Consider the following 20,782-nt stretch of genomic DNA (forward strand, 5'->3'; position numbering starts at 1 on the left):
CCAGGTCCAGGCGGAACAACATCCGAATTTCCGGCCTGCCGGAATCCACCAACACAGGGAGGATGGAAACGTATGTCGAGACACTCCTGCAAGACATATTTGGCGCCGACAAACTATCCTCGGTGTTCCTGATCGAGAGGGCACACCGCTCCCTGGCGCCTGTTCCGAAACCGGGGGCTGCTCCAAGAATGATCATAGCGCGTACACTTAACTATAGAGACAGAGACACGGTCCTCCGACTTGCCAGAGACATGGGCAAAATCACACATCAGGGGAATACTCTAGAATTCTACCCGGACCATACAATGGCGGTGCAGCTGGCGCGGAAAGAATTTGCACCAGCCAAAAAGAAACTACGGGAAATGGGTATCGAGTACGCCATGCTGTACCCAGCTAAACTCAAAATCACGAACTTGGGCAAGCCGGTCTTTTTACAAACGGCGCAAGCGGCACATGACTTTATCAAGCAGCAAGTTAAGCGACGGAAAGAGCAGAACAGAACGGACTCAACGAGCGATGTGGAATGAACACAGGTGCAGTCATGGAACTTCGATGCCCTAGCAATGGCTCAGGAGCTCCGCTAGGCCCCAGGCACACATGGCTGGCAAACATTGACTTGCCCCGAGGCGCTAGGCCGGACACTGTGGACCTACGGCAACGTACTTACTGGACATCGAAACGGTGGGCCTGGGATGAATGTCCTCGCAGTGAGTATTTGGGGAGCGGGAGGCCTCAGGTTGGCGCACATGGAGTCACCATGGACGAGAAGCTGTGAAGCTCACCTGACATTTGAGTTTCTAACGGGGGCACACACACTGGGAGGCCCTCGGACTGGCTCTCACTGCTTGTGCTGCATTGTACCTCTACTACCAAGTGGAACTGGGATATGTTGAGCTATGATTGTTGGAATTGCTCGATGGCGCGCTCTTGCTTTCGGATGGAGGTTGGGGGGGGAGGGTGAAGGACCTCACACACGACTTAAAAGTCGGAATAGGCGTCTGTCCACGTCCACTACGTGGATGGAGATGTGCGAACCTGGCGACACCCCCAAGCGGGTGCGCCCCACACCGAGTTTTCAAATAAGGGTATACTTAGTTAAGGGATGGCTTTGGCAAAGTTCGGGCGCTAAAGTGGGTGGGGGGAGGGAAGGGAAACCGGGGTTGTTAGAGTTACAAGTTCTGTGTCTGAGAAGCATAGCGACCTTCATGTCCATACATAACCAGGTCTATTGTTATAACAGTTCCACCGATTGGACGTGGCTCGCTCACCTCGCACATCAATGCTTAGTGTCTACACTGAACCGTAATCTGCGGTTGCACCACGTGCGATATACCATGATAAACACATGTGCCAATGTCGAGAGTTGATGCGTTGACCCTTCTCACGTGGAATGTCAGAGGGCTAGGCAACCCGAAAAAGATCAGGCAAATGTTTGCTTACTTTGACAGGTTGCGTGTGGACATAGTGTATTTACAGGAAACACACCAGGCCACCACGACCACACCTACATTGGGTAATAGATGGGCAGAGTCAGTAACAAGCTCTAATTATTCGACATACTCTAGAGGGGTTAGTATCCTAATACGTAAAGGGACACACTTTGAAATCACGAATGTGGACAGAGACACGGAGGGCAGAAGTGTAATGGTAGAGGGGAAGGTTAGAGGGCAGAGGATCCTGTTGCTAAACACATATGGCCCTAATGTGGATGACCCGGGGTTTTACAGGAAGCTGTGGCAGACACTCGTTGACAAACATATAGATCATATTCTATGGGGAGGGGATTTTAATGTTACGCTGCAAGACCAGTTAGACCGAGCTGCACATACTACGGAACACCATGGCAATGCAAGACACATGTTGCAGGATGTAATAGAAGACCTCCAACTGACTGACATATGGAGGAATAGTAACGCCGGGGTCACAGCTGCGACTCACATTAATGCTGCGAACAATAGCTGGGCGCGACTAGACTATTGGCTGGGTACCCGGGAGATACTAACTTGGGTTCAACACATTTCACATCTGCCCAGGACACTATCAGATCACAACCCAGTTTTGCTAAAAATAATGGTCCCGAAGTATGAGCCGCCGCCCTTCACTTGGCGTTTCAACGCGACTGCCCTGAGGGACCCGCTATATGTAACAGCTATACACACAGCAATCATAGACTACTTCGACATAAACGGCCCAACTACTGACGACCCATGTCTTCTGTGGGAAGCGTTTAAGGCCACAATCAGGGGGGTGTGCATTAGTACGTCCTCGGGTATACTGAAGGACATCCGACAACAACTACGCACCCGTGAGGAAGCCATACAGGAGCTGGAGCACGAATACACGCACACAGGGGACACTAAGGTACTGGGAGACATACAAACTCTTCTGACGGAACACAGACAGTTTGCGGCGGACGAGCTCAAGTATGTCACTAAACGGGCGACGGCCAGGCGCTATGGGGAAGGAGGCAGACCAGGCAAGGCGCTGGCAGACAAGATATGCTCGGGGAGGGCCCCTCAAAACATAACAGCCATCTGTAAAGCCACGGGAGAAAGGGTAAATGACACTAAGGGGATTATAACGGAATTTATGGCACACTACGGTGCATTGTACAAAGCACGCCCCTCACCCACACAGGAGGACCTGTTAGCATATATGGATGACGTGGAATTAGCATGGCTGTCAGACGGACACAGAGAATACTTAGCGCGACCTGTCACGGTAGAGGAGGTTACGGATACTATCAGGCGATTGCCGAACAACAAGGCACCGGGGCCGGACGGGTACGTGACAGAATTCTACAAAGAATACGCAGATCTGCTCGCGCCCCACTTGGTGAGGCTGTACGGGGCAGCGCATGAGGCCCAAACCCTACCAGGCTCCATGAGAGAAGCCTTACTCATTGCGCTCTTAAAGCCGGGTAAGGAGGAAGATAAATGTGACTCGTACCGGCCCTTATCCCTATTAAACGTGGACACTAAAATAATCGCCAGTCTGCTGGCAGACAGGTTGAAGCCACTCATGCCTCTCTTAATTAGGCCAGACCAATCTGGGTTTATACCAGACAGAGCTACCACACATAATACCCGCACGCTATTTGCACTGGCCCACTACTTGTCTCCGGACACGAAAGCAGTGGCAGTGCTACTGGACGCTGCCAAGGCGTTTGACACCATAGGATGGGCCTTCATTCAGGCGGTCTTGGTGCGCATGGGGTTTCCCCTGATGTTCCTGGGCTGGATCTCTATGCTGTATGCCAACCTGTCAGCGCGCATCAGAATAAACAGACATGTTTCTGAGCCCATTCAGATATGCAGAGGAACTAGGCAGGGCTGCCCGCTCTCGCCGATGCTCTTTGCATTGATCCTTGAGCCGTTGGCCTGTAAAATCAGACAACACCATCACTACTCAGCCATACAGATGCCATCACGCCCCATCCACATATCACTTTACGCGGATGACATGGTGCTATATGTCAAGAATCCGGCACAAAACCTGAATCCGCTGATGCGGGAGTACATCAAGTTCGGGAGCCACTCCGGACTGCAAATCAACTGGGACAAATCTCTTGTCCTGGCACTGACAGACAGCACACGCCCTATACCCCTGGACTACCCGCTCGAGTGGCAGGAAGAGCCTACGCGGTATTTAGGAGTGTGGTTTCATAGGAACCCAGAAATAGTTATACGCACCAACTATGGGCGAGTCATAGCGGCCTTGGAAGATAAAATAAAACGATGGAATAAACTTCCACTATCCCTGGCAGACCGGACCGCTATTGTAAAAATGGTGCTCCTACCTAAGTTCCTGTACTTATTCACAACATCCCTATTAAGCCGCCAGCAGCAGTGTTCCGTAATATAAACTCCTTGGTGGTTAGTTTGGTATGGGCTGGAAAGCAAGCAAGAATGGAGCTACACACCATGACACTTCCGTATGCTAGGGGGGGCTTCAAGGTGCCGGACTTCTATCTTTATTACTTGTGCGCTCAAGCGCAATTCGCGCATTACTGGCACCACGAATTACCCTTCATGACACACGTAGCGGTGGAGGCGGGGGACGCGGACCCGATACCGCTGGCAAATATATTACTACACAAACGCCCCAGGCTACATGACCGAGACATAAACACTGTGAACACCACCACGGAAGCATGGAGATTAATGGGTAAAGTGGCTAACGCTCTGCCATTGTACGCTCCGGCACTTCCTCTGGCCCATAACCCGCATATCTCGGTAACACAGGAACAGGTTGGCATGGATCAGCTGCCAAGGGCAGGCATAGATAAAATGGGTGATTTGTATCAAGATGGGGTCTTCCAAACGTTGAACACGATGCAATACATCAGCAACCAGTCACTCCTATTCAAATTTAACTATTATAGGCTACAGAGAGCACTTACGGAGCATTACCCGACACACCCGGAGGAACCAACGCCTCTGGCGCCACTGCAGCTCTTACTCACAACACCAACGGCATCTCACCTGGTGTCTAAATTATATACTAGCTTACAGGGTGCGGTAGGGGAAGGAACTGACAAAGCTAGGAATAGGTGGAGTGAGGGACTAGTGACACCTCTAACTGAGGAGGAATGGACATCTGCATGCATGCTAACTGATATGCTGACACCTAACGGTAACTTACGTATCATACATTACAAATACCTACATCAAGTGTACTACACGCCTCAGAGACTGCATAGATATGGGTTACGAGAGGACTCAAAGTGCAAGAGGTGTAAACAGGAGGGAGCGGACTTCGTGCACCTAGCTTGGCACTGTCGCAAGGTGGCGGGTTATTGGGAACAGGTGGTACAAATGCTGAATGACATCTTGGGTACATCCTTGGTATGCGATGCAAAACTTTGCCTCTTGGGTATTGAACGAAAGTTGAGAGCGACAAGGCGAAAGTTCTGCGCAATAGCGCTGTTACTGGCAAAGAGGAGGGTCTCACTACACTGGAACAGTACACGAGGGCCTGAGGTTAAGAGATGGGTGGAAGATATGGTGTACTGTAGGGACACACTGAACACCTATGAGGAGGAACTACCGACTAGATCAAGGCCCAGGGACTATTGGGAGTACCTCAGAACCTACTTACTGGAGCATGGGGAGGTCGGGGAAGTTAATGCTAACAACTAGAAAAGACACATGGAGGGAGGCCAGTCGCTGTACATTAATACCGTGGTGTGGGAGGGGAGGGAGGTCGCTGGGACACAGAGTTTTTGTTGCTGATAGACACATCTAAGTTGAGTTCATGGATGGTTCCATCCAGTTAAAGTTGGAAGAAAATGTTACTGAAAAAAGTAAGAACCCTGGCAGGAGTATGAATGTCTAAAGCACTTGATTTTAGTACTATGATTCCAATGTAAGACGCCGCCGGTCCTATGGATGTCGGCTGATGGGCTGTGTACATGACCAATTGAGCCCGGTAGGGCATGCCCTACTGAAGCCGGCCGATGACGGATGTAGGCGAATCACATGTAACGTATTTCTTATGTGGTGAGTGCAAATACAACTCTTACACCAATAAAAAAAAAAAAAAAAAAAAAACAATACATATTTAAAAGGCGCAATATTGTTAAATGCAATGGGAAAACACACTTCAAACTGCAGAATTCCTCTCCTCTATTAAGATACCTCATCCTTCTTGCTGGAAGCCAGTTTCAGAAAATAAGAAAACTGCAACAAATAAAATATTCTTGGATCACAAAATTTGAGCAATTTGAGAAGCCAGGTTTGAAAATCAGGGGGCTTATTAACAAGCCCTGTGCACAGCCGGAACAGCACTTTTTGTGATGTTCAGTGGCGCGCTTTGCGCTCGGCCATATCTACAGGGCCATGTAAAGTCACCTTGCCTGGCTTTTTCATGGCCTTGTAGATATGAAGTAAGACAAGGTAGCGCAAGTCGTTGCCTTGCCTCACTCAGCATCAAAGAGGCGCTCCATGAGTGTTGCTGTGGGTGTTCCTACGCAACACCCATGGACTTTGATGCTGCCCCAGACATACAATGTCTTGTGGACCTGGGGAGGCACCAAAGCCTTGCACCTCCCTAGAGCAGGAGTAAGGAGGAGAGATGTTTACATTTCTCCTTGTTTTCTCCTCTTTCCACACAGCACACATGGAACGATGAAAATGTCTCTTGTGATTGTTTTCCTGCAGGATGGTGTCCCTTGATGCACAAAATCAATCCTGCCAACAACCCAGACACCCTTGCATCATAGACTAGTGCAAGGGTGCCTGCGATGCTGCTCAGCCTCAAATTGTGCGCCGGCGCAGGCAGAAAGGACAGGAATGCACCGTATCTTGTATCTTGCCCTTTCGAATTGATGTAGATCAGTGCAGCAAAAATAATGTAATGTTATTTTCCTTTGTGAAGGGAATATGTCATGGAATATGATTATTTAAGCTTTGCTAATGCAATACAATAGAATTTCACCTTGTTATTATTCTAATAAATGCTTGTCAATGTAAAAAAAAAAAAAATATCAGATTCTGTAAACATCATAATAAATATTGTGTTAACATCAGAACATGTGCAAACCCTTGTGCATATTTTATAAAATGACAGTATTGTTTTTCAAAACAGGACAAAATAATCAGAATATTTAAAAACTACATTCACATCTAATTCATATGAAGTCACACAATCTTATAATTTACCCTCGTCAATACCTTAACCCTATGTGTAAAAAAAAAAATGCAAAATAATAATTCAAAATTTCATTTTTATGTAAAGTCATAAAAAGGTGTGGGAAGCAGTTCCAGATTTTATAGGACATCTTCATACCACCCTTAGTCAGCGAGTACCAAAAACCAATTTGAGAGACATCAATTATAATTCACAGCGAGCTTGGGGGACAAAGGGGACATCTTACCAGGTTTGTAAGTTATCTAATTTCTCAATTCTCAATTAGCCAGGTACAGTATAAATATGAAACTAAAGACAAGTATAGAGATCTTCACTAGCGTTCATCCCCCGCGGGGCCTTACTGTCTAATTCTATTATGTACCTGGTTTCCAATACCCGGAGTTTCGCATCTCTGTCTTCTCCTCTCTTTAATGGCAGGACACAATCTATGGCATAATATTGAAGGAATACGGGGTCACTGTTATGCAGATTTTCAAAATGACGGGCTACCGGGTACGACTGATCTTTCCCCACGATGGCCCTTATGTGCTGCAGTATCCGCTTGTGCACCGGAGGCGGGTACTCCCCACATACCGGAGAGCACAAGGGCACTGCAGCACATACACTGCAAACTCTGTTCTACACGACATGCGCTTCCTAATCAGCACAGGCTCACTTTTAAAGGGTACTGTATATTGTGTCTTATTGCACCCATGCCTACATGCCTTGCAGACTGCACATTTCTTAAACCCTCCTCCGAGGGCACTCCATGTATCCGAAACTTGTTTCTCAAGGAAGTTATTCACTAACTTGTCTGCCATGGACACAGATTTTCTAAAAGTTATGTTGGGTTTGTTGTGGATGTACTTCCCAATAACAGGATCCCCTGTTATTAAATTCCAATTCATATAGAAAATTCGCAGAATTTCCTTATGCTGTCTACTGTATTTGATAATGACTCGTGGCTTGATCACTATATCTTCTGCCTTCTGGTCGCTGGGCCTATCTTTGATTGCTAGGGCCTCTTGTCTTGTGATAGAATTGGACCGGTTTATAGCCTTCTGAATAGTCTTTGCTGAATAGCCACGCGACAGAAAGCGTGCTTTGCTTTCTTCCTGCGCTCTCTGACAATCTAAATCAGTACTACAAATTCGCCTGATCCACAGCATTTCCCCAAAGGGAATGCTGCTGATCAGGTGATAAGGGTGCTGGCAGGACGCATGCAGGACTGTATTTCCAGCCATCGGTTTTCTGTGCATCCTCGTGGCTATACTTGTTTCCGTTATATAAACCTCAGTGTCCAAAAATACCACCGACCTAGCATCTATATGCGAAGTAAATATCAAATTCAGACCATTGTTGTTAATTGCTTCCACAAAATCGTTGGCTTCTTTCCATGAACCTTGCCATATCAAAAATAGGTCGTCTATGTACCTTAGATATAAGGGAACATGTTCCTGCATTACTTCACTCAGAGTGCCTCCGAGGACCTGCTCCTCCCAAAGTCCCATGTGTAAACATGCCAGACTCGGGGAGAAGCAGGCCCCCATTGCGACACCCCTGACCTGCTGATATAGCTGGTTGTTAAAAAGGAAGAAATTCTGTTCAAGGCACATTTCAATCATTGACAACAACATTTTGTTGTGCGCCGAGAAATTCATGGGTCTCTTATTTAAGAAAAATTCTATCGCTTTAAGCCCATCAGAATGTTTGATTGATGTATATAGTGAAGTTACATCTAACGTTATCAATAAACAGTCCGTACTCCACACAACATTGCTCAATTTTCTGATAAAATCAGATGTGTCCTGTACATAAGATCTTAAACCTTTTACCCATTCTTGTAAGAAGTCTATATATCGTGAGATATTTTCAGTCGCGATGTTTATCGCCGATATGATCGGGCGTCCAGGCGGTGTTTTAATGTCCTTATGTCCCTTTGGTATTAAATAAAATGTCGGTATTACCGGGTGGTCGTTCTTCATGAAGTTTTATTCATCATTGGACAAAAGTTTAGCACTCCTCCATGCCATTAGTTTCATATTTTGTTCTTGCCATGCACCTTTCAAAATAGTCAAGTTACTTTTCCTATAGCAAGTAGTGCCCAATAATTGACTCTCGGCTTCGGCAACATACATATCTCGCGGCCATAAAACAATGTTACCGCCTTTGTCAGCCTGGCGGACAATCACATTTTTATTGGACTCCCAATTTTTTGATTAAGTTGTGATAACATTGATTCTTTTTATCGGCTGCTTTACGTTTTTTATTAGTAACAATGTAAAGTTGCTTAAGCTCTTTGATAACAAGTTTGTGATACATCTCCAAGTTGTCATGAACTAATACAGGTTGGAAAGTCGATTTGGGCTTAAAAGGAGTGTGACTCATAGCACCGTCCTCACTTGATATAATTAAGGGCAGGTCATTGGTTGCTTCTCCTTCTTGTTATAAGCCCCAGATCTCATCAAATGTGCCACAATCCCCTGCTTCCAACAAAGAGGGACTACTTTGTGCCCCTATTGTTTTTTTTCTTTTTGGTTGCAGGAGGAAAAACTTGTTAAGTTTCAACTTTCTTATAAACCGATAGGAGTCCATTCTTGCATCAACATAATTAAAATCAGATGGAGGACAATATGATAATCCTAAGCCTAGGATCATTTCCTCATTAGGTGTTAGGGTGAGATTGGTGAGGTTAAAAATCGATTTTTTATTGCTGTTTTTTAGCTTTGGGTCGCTTTCCGGTTCGATTTGTTCCAGCGGCCCCTTGCTGCCTGACTTGAGTTGGGCTGCTTTGTACTTGCGGCATTTTCTCCTGGCGTGCCGCTTTTGGTTGGCACGATGTTGCTTGCCTGTGTCCTCCCTTTCACTCTTGGTCTTAAAGTGTCGCGCCGGTCTTGACATAGGCAGCTTACTTCTTGCGCCAATGACAGTCTCCCTGACCCCACCGTGGAGGGCCCTGCAGCCTCGTTTTCCGCCTCACTGCCCGATGTTAGACTGGCTTCTGTAGAAGACACTGATACGGTTCTTTAGGTGGATACCTATTTTGTAATTTAAACTTCAGAAAAAATATATTTTTTTAATATATTAAGACTAAATATTTTATTCCAAAGAAGTTGATCGTGCTGTAGCATTTTTTGTTCTACTTTCAAATAAATATCTAAAATTAATTTACAATCATATTTAATATAAAAATATTTTTACTAACTCTTCATTCTCACTGCATAGTTTTCCTGGGGTACAGTATAGGGAAAACAAAAAAGTTATTTTAACTCAGAATAACATTTTAAAATATTATGTTGAATGATATATTGTAAATTAATTTTGTTTATTTATTTCAATATAGAAGAAAGAAATGAATGCTGCAGCACTATTTATTTTAATGTTTAATAACATTTTAATATTAATTTTAATATTAAGGGCCTCATTATGATGTCGGACGGATCGCCACCGACAGCCCATCGGTTGCGGTCTGACCGACATCTCGTGCTGACCTCCGCATTATGACGCACGGTGGTCAAAGGCAGCAGAGGAGGGACTGACCAATGCTTCTGACAGGCTCAAGGAGCCAGACCGACCGTCTGTCGGAATGTAATACCCTACAATAGGGCGGTACCTGCTCAGGCACTGCCATAGGGATTACGATGTCATTTTCATACAGCCTTTCAATGGCTGTCTGACTTCCATTGAAAGGCTGTCAGAAACTGACTTTAGGGGCCCCTAGCAGGGCCATTGTCCTTTTGCGGCCTCTACTCTGAGGCCTGTAGACATCTATGGTGCACTCCAAACATCCATGCCACGTGTGCCAGGCACCACATGGTGCCAGCACACAGTGCATGTATGTTTGCAAACATCAATTTTTCCAATACGGCTTGTGCTGCGGCTCTTTTCCGGCTGCAGCACAAGCCGCAATGGAAAACTGGATGTTCCCGACCGCCTGATTGGGGCGCGGGGTTTGCATCCTAATTTGTCGGATGGCACTGCTGACTATTAGTCTGCCAGTTCCATTTCGAGACGATATTGGTCGGACATTTGTCCGACTGGCATCGAAATCGGGGTGATAATGTTAAAGAAAAATATTTTTTTATGTTTGAAGTACAAAAGAAATTCCCACCAAATGAACAGTTACATATTTTTATTATGCATGAATGATTATTAAAAGTACTCTATAGAACTAAAAGAAATCAGATGATATTTTTTTAACATTTAATCTTACTTTAATTTTTAAATTAAAAAAGATTGATAAAATATTTCATAATCAAATATTTTTATTTATTTTTAACATAACATTTAATTTTTGTATATTTTTGTATTTTATGTACACATACGATTTCATGAGTAGAAAGACAACAAACACTTCAAGATAGAGGCAAACGAGGGGATCCTAAAACTTTTCAACCTGTCACAGATTGCAATGCACTCAGTATGACACTCACCAAGAGCATGCAAAAACACTGGCACCTATTGTGTGCTGACAAGACATTGGAGGCTTATGTGTGAACTAAATTACCCAGGCATACACAACAATTACTAGCGTATTCAGGTGCGAGACATGATATCTACAAAATCATTGTGCAACTGCTTTCAAGTATAAAAATGGATTTTAATATCTCAAAATCTTTTCAAAAAATCCTTTGATAAAACTGTTTGTTAAATATTGAGGGTTAATACAACCTTCATTGTGATTTTATATTAGCATACATGATTTGACAATTAAAAAAGATTTAATCATTAAACAATATAAAAATGGATGGTTTCCTGTCGACGCGTTTCGACACGTGGGCTGTGTCTTCATCAGGACTGTACCATCAGAGTGCTGTAAAGGACATTTATAGACATGATTTTACTGTTTGTTATTTTTATATGAATGCAGTATATATCTTGTTTAACCATTCATTGCATATTCAATAACGCTAGTAAATAATTCATTCATTATGGTGTACCGCTGATTTCTTATTATTTTTGCTCAAAACTCGACATTAGTCCTATATATACATTTATATCACATTTTTTAACTAACATTGAGGGTATCTTAACGATAAGTACAAGAAAACACTTTGCTGTTTTATATATTCTTGGTTGTCACTTCAGACTCTTCTTATATACCATTATCATATAGCATTTTATGTGAACATGTTTTATTCATACATTTCCAACGAAAAAAGGGCCTAGGAAACAGGTTCATTATTTCTCAAGCAATACGTAGGAAACAGATTCATTATTTCTCAGGCAATATAAGATTGGTACATCCTATGCTGTATAGATCGTCTAATTTACTAACTTTATGAAGAGTGATTATATAAGAAGGGACTGCTTTCATATAAAAATAACAAACAGTAAAATCATGTCTATAAATGTCATTTACAGCACTCTGATGGTACAGTCCTGATGAAGACACAGCCCACGTGTCGAAACGCGTCGACAGGAAACCATCCATTTTTATATTGTTTAATGATTAAATCTTTTTTAATTGTCAAATCATGTATGCTAATATAAAATCACAATGAAGGTTGTATTAACCCTCAATATTTAACAAACAGTTTTATCAAAGGATTTTTTGAAAAGATTTTGAGATATTAATATCCATTTTTATACTTGAAAGCAGTTGCACAATGATTTTGTAGATATCATGTCTCGCACCTGAATACGCTAGTAATTGTTGTGTATGCCTAGGTAATTTAGTTCACACATACTTCTCACCCTGACCCAGGATCGCTACTCGCACCAGGGGGTCCTTGTTCTTTTACACAGTGATACCCACGGTTAATCCGTGTGGGACGACAATTTAGATAGCTATAGATACAAATACCGTAAGTGCTCATTTCTTTTGAACTGCTTAAACTTGTTGCTCATGTGTTGTACTGCACTGTAGATATTAAAGACCCTACCTGACGCCCCTTACTCCAACCCTTTAATCCCACCGCCAACATGGCCCAAATGGAAACATTCGGCTTCTCGGATGCAGATTTTGAAACATTAGTAGGGATCTCAGTATCCTCAAGCTGAGGCTTCATGTCTAAAACCCAGAATAATAGTGACGTAGGCAAATTATCTAATCTCAAAAAGAAACGTATAAGAATAGAAGCCCATGGGGAATTCATGCTAAACTATTTGAAATCAGGCATCATACCCATGGGACTGCGTATTAGAAATATTCCTGGTCTATTTGTAGATATCAAAACTTTCCTCCATAAATGGAGTATGATAGCGAGCAGATGCTCAAGGAATCTTATGATCCTAATCATTAATACATCTAAAGAGCTAGCCACTGATCTAAAGAAAGAGATAGAAGACTTAGAAGAAAAGATAAAAAGATCAAGTACAATCGAAGATGCAGATAACCAGTTAGAAGTGCTCAAGATATTATCTCTTTCGCAGACTACCTATCAAAAAGAAAAGGGGACAAGTTCACCAAAGATAAAAGGTTTTTTACATTAGAACGCACTTACCCCTACTTGGGAGAAAACTATTACAATACTGACTATCAACAAGGAGGAGCCCACTATAACCAACCGAGAATAAACAACTTCTCAGACTCATCAGATCCCGATTCGGATATGGATTCCAACTACCAGGAAGAGGGCCCGTATAACCCACAAAATGGACGTAATAACACTAGGCAGCCTTTTTTAGGCCATCGCGGGTCAAGGCGGGGACGACAACTAGTAAGGTTCCAATCCCAATCTCGAGCCCATTACCAGACACACCAACATCCTCCAGAACACCAGAACTTTCTAGAAACACGCAACAAACAATACCAAAAACAATGTATTTAATACCCATTTTCAACCTCTCCAACTACAATCTGAAAACATCAGACATATCTCTATTAACAAAAGGATTAACATTTGTCCCCCACGCGAATGTGGATATATTTGAACTCTATCAAGATTTACATGCTTTCTTCAGAAAGATAAGACTGCAGAAATTCTTTCTGGATAAACTTGATATGCACCAAAATACTGGAACTAATAATATTGTGGCCCTACCCTCTACGTTCACTCCTACGCTAGACCAATTAGGTCCTGAAATGGCAATCTTTGAGAAAGTTGTCATAACAAAATTGGAACAAGCCCTAAGATACATACCTAAACCCAAGTATAATATCTCTAAAGATGAATATATTTCCTTAAACAATCTAAAGAACAACAAATCTGTGATCATTAAAAGTAGTGATAAGGGAGGGGGTATCGTTCTCATGGATTCCAGCAAGTATGAAACCAACATGCTAAGCATGTTAAACGACCCCTTGTTCTACAAAAAAGTTACCAGTAACCCCACAGATAGAGTAATTAGCAAAATCCAACAAATCACCACAATAGCTCTTGAGGATAAAATAATAAACAAAAAGGAATATGAGTTTCTAAACAAATCACAAAAAAAGATAGCATGCATTTATGGGGTGCCCAAAATGCACAAAAATCAACAAGACCCACCTTACCGCCCCATCGTATCTACCATAGGCACCCCTACTGAGGCCCTGTCTAAATATCTGGATAACATTCTGAGGCCTTATATACCACTGTCTCCCTCGTACATTAAGGATACTGGAGCCATCATTTCTAAAGTGGAACATCTACCCTTCAACACCAACATTGACCTACTGGTCACGCTTGATGTTGAAGCATTATACAGTAACATCCCCCAGACAGGAGCAGTAGAGGCCACCATGTTGTTTATTGATTTGCATAACATACCATGCAATAAACAGTTCATCCTCGAATGTCTAACCTTGGTTTTAAAGGAGAATGTCTTCCAATTTGGGGACCAAATGTACCAGCAAACTAAGGGCGTGAGCATGGGGGCAGCCATGGCTCCGTCTATAGCAAATATATATATGGCCCTCTTTGAGGCGCACCATATATATAATGAAATGGCCCCATTCTTTGAGTCTGTTTCCCACTGGTACCGGTTTATAGATGACATTTTCTTCATCTGGACCAGTGGGGAACAGACTCTACGGGAATTCCTTGAATGGATTAACATGGCAGACAGCAACCTCCGTTTCACTGCGCATGTTCATGCCTCACAGGTGGAATTCTTGGACATATACATAAGGAGCCAATCAAATAAACTAGAGGTGGACTTATTTACAAAATCTACAGCGAGGAACACTCTCCTCCACTTTACAAGTTACCACCCTAGAAGTCAAAAAGATGGAATTCCCTTTTCCCAGTTTTTGCATGTCAGAAGAAACTGCACCAACATTAAAGATTATGACCACCAATCGATAAAAATGAAACAAAAATTTATAGATAGAGGTTATCCTCGCCGCCTTGTACGAGAAGCTTACAAAAGAGCCCGGTTTTATGACCGAGACGCTCTCCTTAAATCTGATAAACCTACCCAAGAATCAAAACTGGTATGCATCACAAAACACTCTACATTGAATGCTACCATTAGACAGACTATCAATGCCAACTGGCATTTACTAAACACGGACGCATCAAAACCCAAACTTGGTAAGCCAATATATGCGCACCGTCGAAACAAAAATCTGAAAGATTTAGTAGTTAGATCGCGGTTTGTCAGCTATATGGTAAAGAATCCATTCATACAGAAATCAATAACAGGCACTGATGCTTACAAAGGCACCTCCAGATGTGGCACATGCCAATCATGTGATGACATAATCCCAGGGGAAACCCTAATACACAACGACTTTAAAATAACAGCAAGGGAACTCTGGACATGCAATTCAAGTAATGTCATCTATTTGATTTTATGTCCATGCAACAAGGGCTATGTCGGCGAAACTGCGCGCACAATAAGAACTCGCCTAACAGAACATAAATCATCCATAAAGACCAGAAAAATAACATCCCCATTAGTGAGCCATTACTTGGAATATCGCCATGCCCCCACTGATATCAGGTGGCGCATCTTAGAAAAAATTCATACTCCCAACAGCAATGGTGGTGAAAAAATAAGAAAAAAGAAGGAGGTGTTCTGGATTTTTTCACTTAAAACTTTTACCCACGGTTTGAACAATGACCTACCGTGGTCCAATGCCATCCTATACAATAAATAAATAAAAAGACCCGGTATTAGACTCACACAAATATTTCACCCCAAAAAATAGGAGAATCTTATACTCTTCTTTACATAAACTAATTAAAAATAGAAAATAATGCCATTGCGTGTTCTTTACTTCCACAGCCTCGAGTGGAACACATTACATTCTGTTAATATAAGAATGTTAATGGCCAGCGTTTTTAGGCTTGGAAAATATACCAACACCTGATTTCTCTCGTGTTAGGCGCCAACAAAGTTTCCCTTTAAGAAACACGCATCACACACAGCCAATAGCCGGAGCCCTAACATAAAAAGAGCCCAGTAAACGACTTGTCGAGATCCCTATCAAACAAAAGAAGACGCCGCACCCAGTCTACGCGAGAGAAAACGCTGTTGCCGGTAAGATTAGAAATAAAAATTAAACTACTCCCACTGAGACGATAATACAGAGCCATAATACCCTCTGTGACCCTTCCCTTTCCCTTCTTCCCCGATAATATAGAGATATTGCAAGTCTGGCCGTCATCTTGAAAATTCACGTCTGGCCGTCCCCTTGAAAACTCACGCGCTGCACCGAATCCACACTGTGGTCAACGTCGCTATATTTTCTCGGTAAGAACAACTAGAACCCCTGACTAACAACCAAAGAGAGAGATATATATATCCCTAATAGCCATTCTTTCAATTACAGGTAGCTCCAAAACCCTGGCCTACCGGATGGTTTATTATGACTACAAGTCCCACAAATCCAATCGACCAAAGACGACCTGTTAGCCTCGTTTATTTAGCAATTAATCCTGCAGATTAAGCACCACATCACGAGTGCCCTTTAAGATCTAAAACTAAGGTAATACACATCTTAGTGGTCATGAAATGTGTTCTCTCGAATTAAGATTAACACCAGTCGATCCACATTCGTGGGGTGACATATGTTGCTTATATCTCTAGGCAACTACTATCTCCTCTTACTGCGTACAACGTACTCCTCTATTAAAAAGAACATCATCACTGTGGCTACAATTTTCGCCGCATTTTAACAGGTGAGAGCGGAAAAATAGAGAAAGGGAATCAACACCAAGGGATGTGGTTTATTAAAGATAAGATGAGAATATACACCACTCAGTATAAATTAAAAGAGTCAGACGGCCCACTCCCAAAATGTAACTCTAAATAAACTCAGTACAATTTACACAGTCAGGCGGCCTATTCCCAAAATGTAACCCCAACCTATCTTTAGTACGAATATGGTTATAAAATAACAATCTTTATAGACATGCGGGACCTATAAATAGTCTCACACAACAGAACCTGGTAAACAAGTTCAGCAATCACTGCCTCTAGAGAACGATAATGACATAATTCTTTTAATTAAACGGACTTATACATACTGAACAAATCAGTATAGAACCCAGATATAACCATGTCCCTTCTTATATAATCAGTCTTCATAAAGTTAGTAAATTAGACGATCTATACAGCATAGGATGTACCAATGTTATATTGCCTGAGAAATAATGAATCTGTTTCCTACGTATTGCTTGAGAAATAATGAACCTGTTTCCTAGGCCCTTTTTTCGTTGGAAATGTATGAATAAAACATGTTCACATAAAATGCTATATGATAATGGTATATAAGAAGAGTCTGAAGTGACGACCAATAATATATAAAACAGCAAAGTGTTTTCTTGTACTTATCGTTAAGATACCCTCAATGTTAGTTAAAAAATGTGATATAAATGTATATATAGGACTAATGTCGAGTTTTGAGCACAAATAATAAGAAATCAGCGGTACACCATAATGAATGAATTATTTACTAGCGATCTTGAATATGCAATGAATTGTTAAACAAGATATATACTGCTTTCATATAAAAATAACAAACAGTAAAATCATGTCTATAAATGTCATTTACAGCACTCTGATGGTACAGTCCTGATGAAGACACAGCCCACGTGTCGAAACGCGTCGACAGGAAACCATCCATTTTTATATTGTTTAATGATTAAATCTTTTTTAATTGTCAAATCATGTATGCTAATATAAAATCACAATGAAGGTTGTATTAACCCTCAATATTTAACAAACAGTTTTATCAAAGGATTTTTTGAAAAGATTTTGAGATATTAAAATCCATTTTTATACTTGAAAGCAGTTGCACAATGATTTTGTAGATATCATGTCTCGCACCTGAATACGCTAGTAATTGTTGTGCATGCCTGGGTAATTTAGTTCACACATACTTCTCACCCTGACCCAGGATCGCTACTCGCACCAGGGGGTCCTTGTTCTTTTACACAAAGACATTGGAGGCTTTTATCTTTTCTAGACCAGAGGTGACATTTCATAAGGGTAAGAGCCACAGGAATCTCCTGAGTCCCAGCTACTTGAAAGCGGGTACGCAGAGAAATTGGCTATTGTCACCGGGTCTGGGTTTCTACAAGTGTGGACGCTGCTCCTCATGTAGATGCCTGGGCCTCAGATAAAAAGGAGGAGTTTTCTGGCCCCAATCATCGCACTTACAAGATAAACACCAACATCACCTGTCAGACCAACTATGTGATTTACGCAATCGTTTGCAAATGCCAATGAAAGTATATTGGCATTGTAGAACACGTCAGGGCAGTCACACAGGCTGACACTAGATACCCTGTGGCAATGCACATAATGGATTGTACAGCTCAGGACAGCCACAAGCCCTTCTCTTTTTTGGGATTTGACACCATACCCAGACACGTGAGGGGTGGCAATAGAGAACTTTTGTTGAGGAGGAGGGAAGCAACTTGAATTATGTGATTGAGAAGTGTTGAGATGGGCTTGAATACAGACCATGAATTACATTACTTTTTGGGTGACTAGCACCCGTGGTCCATTCTTGTCCATCATTTCACCAGGACATAGTATGTCTAAGCTACTGCATACAACACTACTCATGTGGGCGCGTCACTACCCCCATTTTATCCCCGTCTCCAGCATGGCTCTCCTATGCTGACCGACCTTTCTTCTACTCACTTTCAACCTTTTACCGTTGTAAATGTTAGAAGTAATAAATTGTCAACTTGCTCTCTTGCTTACACGTGTAGACCGTTCTAAGAAATGACAAACTACTGAATTATGTTATACTTGTTACAACCCTATTCTTACTTCTAATCCAGCTCTTCTATGCTGACTGACATTTCTTTACTCTCACAATTGACTGGCAACCTGCTTCCCTTAACAAACTTTCGTATTGTATGAATATGTTATGTTTGTTCCAACACTTTGCTTTTATTCAGGCAGTGATTTATATATTACAAGTCTCAAAAGTATGTTCTCAAGATAATTCACAGAACTGTGCCTGCAGGTTCTGTGAGTGTCTAAAACCGTCCTATGATTACTTCTGCTTGCACGTCTTGTCCTAGAGCGTTTTGGACACAATTTCATGAGATTTGGAATTTATTCCCTCGACTCTGCTTCAATGTTGCCATAGTTTAGCACTGGTTTTGACCTCAATATAACTTTGTATTACTAATTCACTCAATACTACATAGGATCTAACTTAGAATGTGGAGCTTCACTGCTCCAAGATGGCCGACCGTTTTCTTCATACTATTAAGCATCTGTTTCATAACTTATAAATTGGACGTTATACAGAATGGCCCCTTACAATATATTTGTGACCATGCAGATACCCTAATACATTGGTATATGATCCTTGATACACTTTGGGTTCAGGACTGCACCATCCACCTAACTTTTTGGAGGCAGGGGTACTTTAAACATTAACTTTACTCCATTTCAAGATGGCTGACGCCATTTCTTTAATTTGTTAGAGTAAGTGGGTGTAGTCCTATGACTATGTCTGCGGTCTCTCCAGTATTTAGGCGGAAACCTCAGCAGGCCAAACTCTTCTGTGGGAGACAGCCCTGCTACTGAACAGAGAAAAGCGCCAGTGTTAGAAAACCCAGTAGCACTCAGCGGTAGCATACTTTACACTCTTGAGACGCGCACCCTTAACTCGCTCCTTAATAGTATTACATGGGGAGGACATATATTGTGATTGTAACAAATTCCCCATCTTCCCTTTCTTGTGTTTATTGTTTACGTTTACGCCAGCAAAGACTTGGTTGCTGGCAAGAGGGACTCACTTAGCCCCCAAAGAGTGGTTTTACTATACCATGTTGTCATTCTTCATGAACGATTTATGACTTATGCACACAAGATCCACACTTAAGGTACGTGGTACTTCCTGTTGTCAGCTACGAATGGGGTGATGACAAGCCCTAACTTAAGTGTTTTTTTTTACAATTGTAACTGGGACTTTTCTGTCTGCCTTTCTCATTTATCCTCAGAAAGAATTCTGGAATACACTAAATCTTGGACACAGTAATCACTGTTGCCCTTTACTGTGCAAATATCACTGGAGTACTAGAACCCATTCTGGGTCGGGATTACAACCGGAACTGAGGTTGGTTTCCCTACAATATCTTTCCACATTTATCACTATTCACCAGTCCTAGTGGATTCGTTATTTTAATCCAGCATTATTTTCTTCCCTTGTACCTTTTCTCCATATAGGAACCATCCTAAGAGATTAGAGATACTTCTTAGATTTTAAATATACTTCTTCTTGATCTGAGGCAACATTGAGGGGTGGCTGTGTTTCTTAAATCACTTTAGAAGAGTCACTGCTAAATGTTCGGAGATTGGGTGTCCCTAAATAAGTCACCAGAAACTGGCTTATTTTCATTTGCTGACAATTTTTGTTTGGAATAGCGATCATCTTTTAACTACACAAGTCTGTCTAGAGACAACAATGGCGATATGTTTTAGTAAAACAGCATGGGTTTCCACAGGCTCGAGGACTATACTTGAGCAGCTCTTTGCGACAAACATACTGTCACAAAGAGTAACGGACATTTGATGTTAGTGATGGATATCTTTTACTCTCAACTTCTATACACTTGTTTGTTTCTTAGCCCTGAAGAAGCCGCTGTGCACAACAATTGAGTGCAACGAAACACGTGTTGGCTAAGGATCTGAAGATTAACCCTATGGGCGTGGTCAGAATTCCCCTGCGGTGTGGGCAAATTCCACACGTGCGGGGTTCGGACGGCCGGGGGCCGTCCGCACACGTCCACAGTGACGTAGGACGGCCGTC

At 42.3% G+C, this 20,782-nt stretch overlaps 1 protein-coding gene across 2 annotated transcripts in view; it reads left to right on the forward strand.

The window, feature by feature from the left end:
• Positions 1-20,782, forward strand: part of KCTD7 (potassium channel tetramerization domain containing 7) — a 201,566-nt gene that overhangs the window by 119,067 nt on the left and 61,717 nt on the right. The gene's annotated exons all lie outside the window — the stretch shown is intronic.

Source organism: Lissotriton helveticus, chromosome 3_1 (assembly GCF_964261635.1).
Source record: "Lissotriton helveticus chromosome 3_1, aLisHel1.1, whole genome shotgun sequence".
NCBI lineage: Eukaryota > Metazoa > Chordata > Amphibia > Caudata > Salamandridae > Lissotriton > Lissotriton helveticus.